This window comes from Blennius ocellaris, assembly GCF_963422515.1.
Source record: "Blennius ocellaris genome assembly, chromosome: 21".
In the NCBI taxonomy this organism is placed as follows: domain Eukaryota; kingdom Metazoa; phylum Chordata; class Actinopteri; order Blenniiformes; family Blenniidae; genus Blennius; species Blennius ocellaris.
The window spans coordinates 6,002,620-6,013,518 of NC_137670.1; the positions used below are offsets into that span (position 1 = coordinate 6,002,620).

Genomic DNA, 10,899 nt, shown 5'->3' on the forward strand with positions numbered 1-10,899 from the left:
GCTCGGCTGGTACAGTGGTCACCTCCCAATCGGAAGGTTGGCGGTTGGATTCCCCACCTACCCATGTGCAGACATCAAAATGTCCATGAGCAAGACACCGAACCCCAAACTTGCACCAAATGGATGGACTGAACGCCTTGTTTGGCAGCCGCCTCCATTGGTGTGTGAATGTGTATGTGTGTGTGTGTGTGTGTGTGTGTGTGTGTGTGTGTGTGTGTGTGTGTGCGCGCTCCATATTCCAAACACATCACACAGAGTTATGCAAGTGTGGACACTCATTTAATATCTATTAAACTGTATTAAAATTGGTAAGGTAATAATGATAAATTGCACAAGCAACGACTCAGTTTTCTTTCTCATCTTTGATTCTTCTCAACACCGATTTCATGACAAGCCGATCGTCGGGTCTGAGCGACCCGTAATGAATGTTTCATGAAGTATGTTTTGAGACGTTACTAACAAAGACTGTCAGGTTTGATCAGAGCTCAGAAACAGTTTGAATACAGAAACGTCAGTTAATGTCTGTGGTGTCGGGGCGTTAAGAACTGAGGCTGCACCAAATCCTCGTTACGAGTGAAACCAGACACACGTTTTACAAAGGTTTTACCCTCTCCAAATTTTTATTTATTTTTTAAGGAAAGAGATGAACTCAATCGATTAAAAACTTTCTTTATTAAAGTATATTAATATATTTTATTGTGAGCGCAGTACATGGATATGCTGCTGAGTGGTGCTCACAGAATCCGTGCTTTCTTTAATAAAGTGTTTCAATATTCAAGGCTACAGTTTAAGTGAATAAACTGATCCAGGGTCACAGTGGCACGTCTTCAAGTTTGGAACAAAATGAATGTGCCGATCCAGTGAGTTATAATTATTTATCAGTGTGAAGACGTCATCTATCCGTAGAAGTGAAGAGAGTCCTCATCCAAGATGGCCGTACTAAAATGCCTCTACTTGGCTTTGGGTGCAAACGGGTTGTTATAACGAGACAAATCCATCAGAAATGTTCTTCATTTGATCAGAATGGGAGATAAACGAGAGAAATATGGAGGCTGAAGTTCACCCACCCGCAATGTTTATCAACCTGTACTAAGTTAGACCCAACAACCACATCAACATCAACACAAAAGTGAATGGTCGCCGTGGAAACATGCAAAGTTCCTGGGATGGTTCATAGTAATTGGGTAAAGTTCCGTAAAGGGAGTGACAACTTTCACTTTGAGAAATAAAACGAGTGTGTGTGTGTGTGTGTGTGTGTGTGTGTGTGTGTGTGTGTGTGTGTGTGTGTGTGTGTGTGTGTGTGTATGTTGCTGTGTGTGTGTCTTAGAGGTCGAGTGGTTTGAACCCTGAGAACAAAAGCCTGCAGATGCTTTAACGTGACACACACATACACACACACACACACACACACACACACACACACACACACACACACACACACACACACACACACACACACACACACACATCTGTGGGACATGTGCAGCTTGTCGGGGCGATCCGCCCAGCGAGGCGATGCCAGCCAACAATCGTCCGCTTCTGCACCACAAACAATTGCAACAATTACATCCTGCCAGGCTGCGCTGCCGCCGATTGGCTCACAGCTGCCTGTTTCCATGGCGCCCAATGAAGAGCAACAGGTGAGGAGGAGTAGGAGAGCGAGGGGAGGGGGGGACGGGGCTCTGTGTGTGGCGTGTTTAAAAGGACCGCATTTCTGCTTGTTGTGTGACAAGAGAGCGAGAACGTCGTGGTGCATTCAGGTACATTCACGTGTGTCTCAGGTTGACCTCTGGAGTCAGATGTGAGCGCGGTCACGGACATTTGTCCCGTTCCACTCATGAACATCACATGCTCCTCCTCCTCAGTTATGTTAGCGTTAACATAATCCCTGACGAGGTATTAAAACCTGAAAATTACGATAAAAAAATCATAGAAATCAACAAACAAAACGAGGAAACGAAAATTCGCACCAACTTGAGACTGGAATTAAATCTGACTCAAAATTAAAATTTACAATAATTGACAACAAAATCCACGTTGTTGACCAAATTCACTGTCGCCGATAACTAGAATTTAAGATATACATGCTAGGTAACGGCCAAGGTTCTTACGAATTCACAACCAAAATTGGTTTGAACTGACTTACAAAAATGAAAAAAACTAATATTTGTGCCGACTAAATCGAACCGGAACTAAAATTCACAATAATTGATGGAAAAATCCACTCTGACCGATAACCGTAATTTATGCTAGCGCACCACCAAAGTCTTACCTAATTGATCGATAAAATTTGTACCAAGCAACAAAACTAATTTGAACTAATATTAATGCTGCTTGTCATCGCTCAACTTTAGGTTTTCTTCAGCTTCCGTGACTTCTTCTTCCCTCGTTTCTTTTCTGTTTTCACTCTCCCGTTTCGTTTTATGATCTCTATTCAGAAGCTCTTCGGAGAATAAACTGTGCTTTTGTTTGAACTCAACCATATGTTTGCGTCCTCAGTCCACGCTCCCCGACACCGCTGAGTAGGCGCAATATCAGATCATCTTCCGAGTTTCTAAATGTGCGATAACAGCCGAGTCTTTTCATTTATCTATTTCTCATCGTTTGCAACATGTTAAAGAACAAATTGAAACTCCCGAGAGTCTTTCACAGCTTGTTGTCACTTCCTGAAAGAGAGTCAGCCTGTCGGCTTTGATGTCGAGCTGCTAACAGCCTCTGTGCGCACACACACACACACACACACACACACACACACACACACACACACACACACACACACACACACACACACACACACACACACACACACAGAGTGTGAGCAGTTTCACAGCTCCTCAGAACATCTCAGTTCTGTTACACTGTCGAGGTCTTTGGAGAGCAGAGGTCCAGGGACGACTGACGACATGAAACCAAAGCGATGGAGAGATTATTTCTGAACCCACAGCACAACAGACGCAGACGGTCAAAGCCATACACCTGGATACCTTATATATCATCTGGATTATTTGAAACCACACACACACACACCCCCCGACTCTTGAAACCTTTGGGAAAAACACCAGGAATCCAGAATTCTCTTCATTGAATCGAAAGAGTAAATCCATTCAGGCTTTAATGTGAGTGAGAGACATCAGAAGCTGTGTGGTGGAGAGAGCATGTCTCCTTTAAATGGCGTCTGACTGTGCAGAGAATGACATTGTTTTTATAACAATGGAACGTAAAGGAAGTAATAACAGAGACAATAGGCGAGGCCCTAAGATAGATCTCTGAGGAACGCCATGAGTCAGAGGAGCCGTTCAGGCCGGTTCAAACTCAACAAAGACTATTTAAATTGAACACGTTCTTCAAACTGAGAGAAAACAGAACTGAACTAATTGTGTTAAACAGACACAGGCTATTTGAACTAAACATTTCCTCCTCAAACTGAACACAGACTTTCTGACGTACATATTTACTTTTCAAACGGACGTGCTACTATTAAGAATAAAGCAATTTAACAAAAAAGAAAATCAGACGGTTAAGAAGCGACTTTCTCAAGTTATTATAAACAGTAACACGATTTCCCCCCCCCCCATTCCAGAACAGAATGTCAACGGGTTAAATCCTTTCTGAGCAGCACTGTGTTTTTCTGTCTGATCACACAGTCGGTCGGGTTTTGTGAGCATTCGCACTCCGATGACGATGAAACTCTCACACACAAGTTGTTTTGGTCACGATTCACACATGGATGCTTGTCACAGACTTCATTCTGCTCCAAGACTCTGAATGGAGGTTGGTTTGGTGCAGCAGACCGAACGGAGGTCTCAACTCCTCCATTCCCCACCAACTGCAACTGAGACTGAACGTTTGTCGACTGGTTTGGTCTGGGAGTTCTGCGTCGATGGTTGTAAGTGTAGTAGTCCACTGCCATGAGACTATAGAGTCCTCCCGTGTCCTGTGTTGCACTGGACGTGTAGTCAGAGGCTACTGGAGGTACGCGTTGATGCAAAGGTTCCCGGCAATGTGAAGTTTTCGCGTACTGTTCGGTATGGAGTTTTATTTTTTGGGGGGTCAGTCGTACCTCATTTTTTTGTAATTTGTCCCATTTCTTTATCCCGTGTTGTCATTTAGCAATCACATTTATGTTCAGCGTCACACTTTGGTCATTTGGCGCCCCCTGCAGGTCAAACATGGACCGAACACACAGGAGTTATAAGAACAACGGAAGGTGAGAGGAGATGCTAATGCTCATTCAAATGCCTGATGTCGACGGCTGCTCCAGTCATTCAGATTTAAAGAATAGGGTGAAAGTGAACCCCCCCCCCCCACCCCCTCCCGTAAATTCATCGTTACCATGGTGTTAGAGCTCATTACAAATTGCAGTTGAGGAGAAGTGGAGTCACGACTCGGCACACGTGGCGTTCACAGCAAGAGTGTCATGGCGCCCGTTATGAGCGCGTGGGAGTTGTCCTTGGAGACGGAGTGGCAGGAAGGAAGCGACTCAATCCGTTTCACGAACGCCGCGTTCGCGCGGCGGCCATTATCGGCTCGCTGCGTACGGCGGGGACAGAGAAGACACACCCCCTCCGCACAACACTCAGTTGTACCTCCGGAGCTCCAGACACACCGCCTGCATATCTACAGTCCGTACAGAGGTTCCTAGTCAATCCTGTGCGTGAGTGTGAAGAAAAAAAACCAGCGCACAGAGCAGTGGTCTGCATCTGTACGAGCTCTCGTTTTTTCGCTCCGTGTTTGATTCCTACGTTCGTCAAATTTCAAGTCGGAAGCTCGTTCCTACACGTGCTCAGTACCGCTGACGCGAAGTCTTTGTTTAATGCTCTGCTAAACCTTGCGAAAGCTCTGCCGAGCCCAGTAATGCTCTGCTAAACCCACCACTGCTCTGTGGGGAAAAAGATTTATTCAAACATGCCACATGGTAAATATGGTAGGAAGTTCAATCTGAGTAATGTTTTAATGGATTATTCAGACTGTTTAAAAGTAAAAAAAAAAAAAAAAAGAAGCCTAACGTGCTAGCAGCCTGTTAGCAGCTTGTTAGCGCCTCTGTCTGAGAAAGGCTCAGACTGGAGGATGTGTTACTCCGACGAGACTCTGCTGACGCCCACGTGACCGCCGGCGTGTGTCCAGCTCTGGATGATCCACAAACTCAGCCTCAACGCCCACGAAACACAGAAACAAACAGCAGCAATATTCTGACGGCCTGAAGGGGGCGCCGCAGTCGCGGCAGAGTCGCGGCACTGAGGCAGACTGAGGATGAGACGGACGGAGAGGAGGCAGAGTTGTTTAACTGATGAGTCAGAAAAAGTAGTCACGACCGTCTGTGTGTGCGTGTTATTGTGCGTTAACACACATGTCTGCAACAAAAAACAAGGACTCCTGTACGACTATTAAGAGGTTTAAAACACACACACACACACACACACACACACACACACACACACACACACACACACACACACACACACACACACACACACACACACACACACACACTTTTCTTTTTTTCCTATTAAACAGTTGGGAGCAGAGCGGGCGTATTCTTCATTGACTGACATGTTCAGAAGCGAATCACGCCGAAGCTGCGGTTGGTGCAGAGGCCACACCCACCAGGCGGTATCACAGGGATGAAGGGGCGGGGCTTAGACCTTGACACATTTGTACTGGCTGCGGCGTGAGGAAACGCCCTCGAGCATCACATATCGATCAGACATGACAACGGAACAGGAAATCTGACGACGAAATAAAACATAAATCCTGTCCGATATAAAAATGGATGTTAAGTAGAAGTTTGAAAACTGGCGGAGATTAAAGCTGAAAGCACGTCCCACTGACCTGCGGGGGGGGGGTCTGAGCCTCCCACCGAACAGCAGTGGATTATAAAACTGGGTGAGAGTAATCTGAATACTGCAGTGTCCTGTGATGCTCACTGGATGTTTGTGTTCAGGCGGGCGAGGAGACGATCCTGTCACACACACTCATAAACAGACCTAAGAGCAGCTCACACACACACACACTGTCTCCGTCACCACGGCAACTGGAGCCACAGGCCATTATACCTAATGGATATACCCTGGGCCCCTTAATGTGTGTGTATGTGTGTGTGTGTTCTTTTTAATAGACGTTTTATCTGGTCAAATTCTCCCACGGAAACCTGCAGAAGTCTCGCCTCCTCTTTATTGAATGTGTCACTGCAGGAGGAGGAAGAGGAGGAAGAGGGGCAGGAAAATACATCAAAATTAAATCGGACTCACTTTTTTCTGGCGTCGTATCTTCCCACGGTGTTTAGGGTCTGTGAAGGCAACACGGGGGAATATATAATGAAATAAAGTGTTTCCCCATTAACAAAACTATCATTTTTTGAGGAAATAACAAATGATCAGTAACTCGTCGGGTGAGAAGAAGAGACACATTTTGTACTTCATGTCAGAAGTTATTATTGCAGTTTATTTTCTACGTGATTTAAAAACCCACTGAAATGATAAGAATTGTAGGATAGAACACTAAGAATTAAACTGCCGTGATAAAGTTGTAGTTGTGATCCATTTAATGCATAAATTCTGTATTTTCACACGTTTGAGTTTTGTTTGAAAGCCTTTTAAGCTGAACAAAGACACACTTCAATATTTCAGGGTTGATACAGGTTTCTAGAGTTTAAATTGAAGACCTTTTTAAGACGACTTGGAACAGAATTCAGTGCCGATTTCAAAGCTTATTTCAGGCTTAGTGCAAATTGGTTCTTAATTGGAACCGGGAACACTAATGTTAATGCTGCTGGCATGTTTCCCCGACACATCTAAACACAATACACAGCAAAAAAAGAAAGGATGTCAACAAAACTCCAGTGCTGTCCCTAACGGCTACTTTTCTAACGATTAATCTTTCGACTAATAATCACATTTGCTCATCGTCACATAACCTTGCTTTAATTTAGTGGTCAGTAAGACTTCGTAACGACCCGCCCTGCTCTGCTTCTGATTGGCTCGTCAGCCCTCATGCCACACGGTAAAACACAGATCTTAACCAGCGTGTACGAGCCAATCAGAGGCAGAGTAGAGCGAGTCCTCCAGCCGCATTTATCCAATCCAGCACGTTACAACCGAGCCATGCCACATGCTACATGCTACATGCTAAGGACAGTTCGGGGCTCACACACCAACAATATCAGACATTTTTAAGGTCTTAAATGCAGATTTTGTAAATCAAATACTTTTAAGACTTTTTAGGTACCCCGAGGGAACCCTGTGTTTGTTAGAAAGAGCAAACACATGGTTAGCTGCAGAGGCACATTTGCAGAAAATAATAATCCTGGAACTGAACCGATGATGCTGTTGATCATTGATATTTATCAGCCTGCAAAAAAGTGCAACCGTGACTAATTTTATGAATTTTATGTGCCATATCGAAAAAGAAAAAAAGTGTATATGGATCGAAACAGGTGAGGGTTAAAAAAATGGGCCAAATTTTAAGTAACTTGAAACAACAACTTTGCTTAGTAAGGTCAAGAAAATATTCTTTGGGACAGAGATTGGAAGCGCGGAGTAATCTGACTACTCTGTGTATGTGTGAACGTTTTCTTCTCAGTTTTGCAGAGAGGAGAGGAGTTCGCCCCCTGCTGGAGGGCTGCAGAATAAAAAGGCAGAAGGTGGGGGTTATCAAAAACACCCAAAATGCAACTGGTATAGGAGAAGTGTTTTTGACAATTCATTGTATTTTGGACCAGCAGGTTTCATTAAAAGGAACTTTTTTTCTTGAGATTGTAGTCATTTTTAACAGTAATTGTTTGGTTTGGTGAAAATATACACAAAGTCATCATGTATACTCTGCACCTCAGCAAAGAAAAAACTTTAAAGTATAAATTTAAAAAAAAATCAAGATTATTACAGCATCATCCTGACTCCTGAATTAAAATAAAAATTTACCTCCCTGCAATAAGTAACCAGGATAAAAACTCGGCCCGGCTCGTGGAAGTCAAACAAAGTTTTGTGTTTTTAACAATGACGAAACGCGACGTTCCGCAACTGTTGCCCTGACTTAAATTACCCACAAGCAACGACGTCTGCGGACGCAATGGAACTCCGAGAAACACTGACCTGGACGCTGCGCAGCTTCCTGCGGCCTCTCTCCAGGCGGCCGAGCAGTCGAGGCGGCCGCTGCTCGCCGTACGCCACCTGCAGCAGACGCTCGTCCACAGAAACCGTCTTCCTCAGGGCCGGGCGCTCGCAGGACCACGCCGCAGAGGCTCCGCCCACCCGGCACAGGGGGAGGCTCCTCGCACCCGCCGCTCCTCCTCCTCCTCCTCCTCCTCCTCCTCCTGCTCCTCCTGCTGCTGCTGCTGCGCTCCCCCTCGGACCAGGGGGGGGATCAGGTGACCAGAAGTCCCTCTGCACTGAACCTGGAGAACGGAAACCAGAGACCCCCCCCCCCACCTCGCCGTTACTCGACACCACATGCTTTAAACACACGCACGTTAATATGCCACGGCGTCGTGTGTAGGCCATTTCCCTCCAACCTCCGCACGAATGCCACCCGAAGTGGCGCTCTGCTTGTAGGGGGAAAGCGTCAAAGACGGCGCCCGTGTTGATGCGGCTGAACGTTTCAGAGGCGACGGCGGGCAAATGACTCGCCGTGCGAAGGACGACAGGCCAGCGTCTTGAAAAGAATTGACTCAGGTCGTGAACGTCTCCAACGCACAGTCATCAGCCGGCCTCAGGTTTCTATTCATGCAGACTCTATTGTGTGTGTGTGTGTGTGTGTGTGTGTGTGTGTGTGTGTGTGTGTGTGTGTGTGTGTGTGTGTGTGTGTGTGTGTGTGTGTGTGTGTGTGTGTGTGTGTGTGTGTGTGTGTGTGTGTGTGTGTGTGTGTGTGTGTGTGTGTGTGTGTGAGGTATCAGGCTGCTGGCAGGTGTGTACCTGAGCTGCTGCATTAAATCTTGATGATGCAGCATGTGTGTGACGCATCAGGTCGGTTTTCAACTCGAGGGGGGAATAAAAACAAGAATAAATCAACAAGTTTGAAAAGCGATTGTTCAAAAGTAAAATAAAAAAAAATAAAAAAAGAATGTTAAGGTATGAAGTGCTGGATAGGAAGTTTCCTCTGGCTGGGGATGCTCCGTCAGACAACCTGAAGTGGTTGTTGAGGAAGATAAACTGAACCCGAGTGTCTCGCTCGTTGACCGTGAGGCTGCAGCAACAGCTCCCCCTGGTGGTCACATTGTGAGACAAAACGCCCTGCAGAGGAGGAGGAGGAGCAGGAGGAGGAGCAGGAGGAGAGCTTCCTCCCTGTTCAATTCGGTTTCTTTGATCTGATGTTTTACTTCTGATGCACTTTGAGGACTTGTTTGAGGACGTATTGAGAGACCATGTGGAATTATTCAATCAGTATTCACGGATAAAAACATAATTAAAATCAGTCTGTGATTCTTGTGTTTTTTCTTCGGGCCGGCGGAGAAGACCTTGCAGGCCCTGACGGCCCGCTACTGTTTGTTTATATGTTTACATCTTTAGATTTTGTGATCTGCTATTCAACATGTCCTTGTGTAAACAAACAAACACACACACTTATGATTAGCAGAAAGGAAGCAAGACCCCTCAGGAGTGTCCAAAAGGCTGGAGGCAGGAAACAGGAAGAGGAGGAAGAGGAGGACATGACAGAAGGACAGTTTTTCATATTTAACTCAGTTTTTTGTATCTGATCTAAACTCACAGAGCAGCAGCCGAGAGCTCCTGATGAAGAGGAGGAGGAGGAGGAGGAGGAGGAGGAAGAGGAGGAGGAGGAGGAGACGACGGAGTAATCGCTTCATCAGGAAGCTGATTATCATTCTCCTGCAGGGTGGGGTCAGAGAGCAGGAAGGAGAAGCCCGGAGAGAGTAAACAGGAGGAGAGAAACACGTCCTCCGCCAGATATTCCTCTCGTCCCAGAATGCATCGCTTGGAAACCTGCTGCTGCCACTGCTCTGCTAAACCTGCCGCTGCTGCTGTGCTCTGCCTGTAATTACTGCTTTGTTAAACTGACTGCTACTGCTCCGCTAAATGTATTGATGATGCGCTGCTAAACCGGCTGCTACTGCTCTGCTAATCCTGCTGCTACTGCTCTGCTAAACCTGCTGCTACTGCTCTGCGAAAACTGTAATTACTGTTTTATAAACCGACTGCTACTGCTCTGCTAAACCTGCTGCTACTGCTCTACGAAAACTGTAATTACTGCTTTGTTAAACTGACTGCTACGGCTCTGCTAATCCTGCTGCTACTCCTCTGCTAAACCTCTGCTACTGCTCTACGAAAACTGTGATTACTGTTTTATAAACCAGCTGCTACTGCTCTGCTAAACCTGCTGCTACTGCTCTACGAAAACTGTAATTACTGTTTTGTTAAACCGATTGCTACTGCTAAATGTGTTGATGATGCTCTGCTAAACCGTCTGCTACTGCTCTGCTAAACCTCACACCCTCCTTTAAGAATGTATTTAAACCGAATGTAATTTGTGTGGGACACAAGTAGACTAAATTTTGAACGTGGTTTTTAAGTTTTGTGAAAATCCAATTTCTGAATGTCTGTTCTCACCTGTAGGGGTCCAGTGGAGTCCACCAGGACTGGCTGCGAGCCGCCGCCGCTTCCTAATGTTGACGCCACTGTGAGCGGAGGCGGGGTCTCCTGCTGATGAGACGGGGGCGGGGGTGGAGGCGAGGAGGGGCGGCGGCAGCAGCGGCGTGGACTTGGACACGAAAGTGACGTCATCCCCCAGAGCCGGCGGCGAGAAGGAGGAGCTACGGCACCACAGACACTTCGTCAGAGCTCAGACGCCGCGGGAAATGCTCGAAAGCGTCGCGGACACGTCGGGACGTCCTACCTGAGCAGCGTGACGGCCTCGCTGGGCTCGCTGCAGGTGGAGCGCCGCGAGGAGGAG

The 10,899-nt window shown here is 46.4% G+C and overlaps 1 protein-coding gene across 1 annotated transcript in view; it reads right to left on the reverse strand.

The window, feature by feature from the left end:
• Positions 1-10,662, reverse strand: part of ankfn1a (ankyrin repeat and fibronectin type III domain containing 1a) — a 29,092-nt gene extending 18,430 nt beyond the window's left edge. The window contains exons 1-3 of the mRNA XM_080516870.1: positions 10,557-10,662; positions 8,088-8,389; positions 6,249-6,286 (exon numbers count right to left, since the gene is read on the reverse strand). The gene's annotated coding sequence lies outside the window, so the exon portion shown is untranslated. The remainder of the gene's footprint in view (positions 1-6,248; positions 6,287-8,087; positions 8,390-10,556) is intronic.
• Positions 10,663-10,899: the final 237 nt, after the last annotated feature.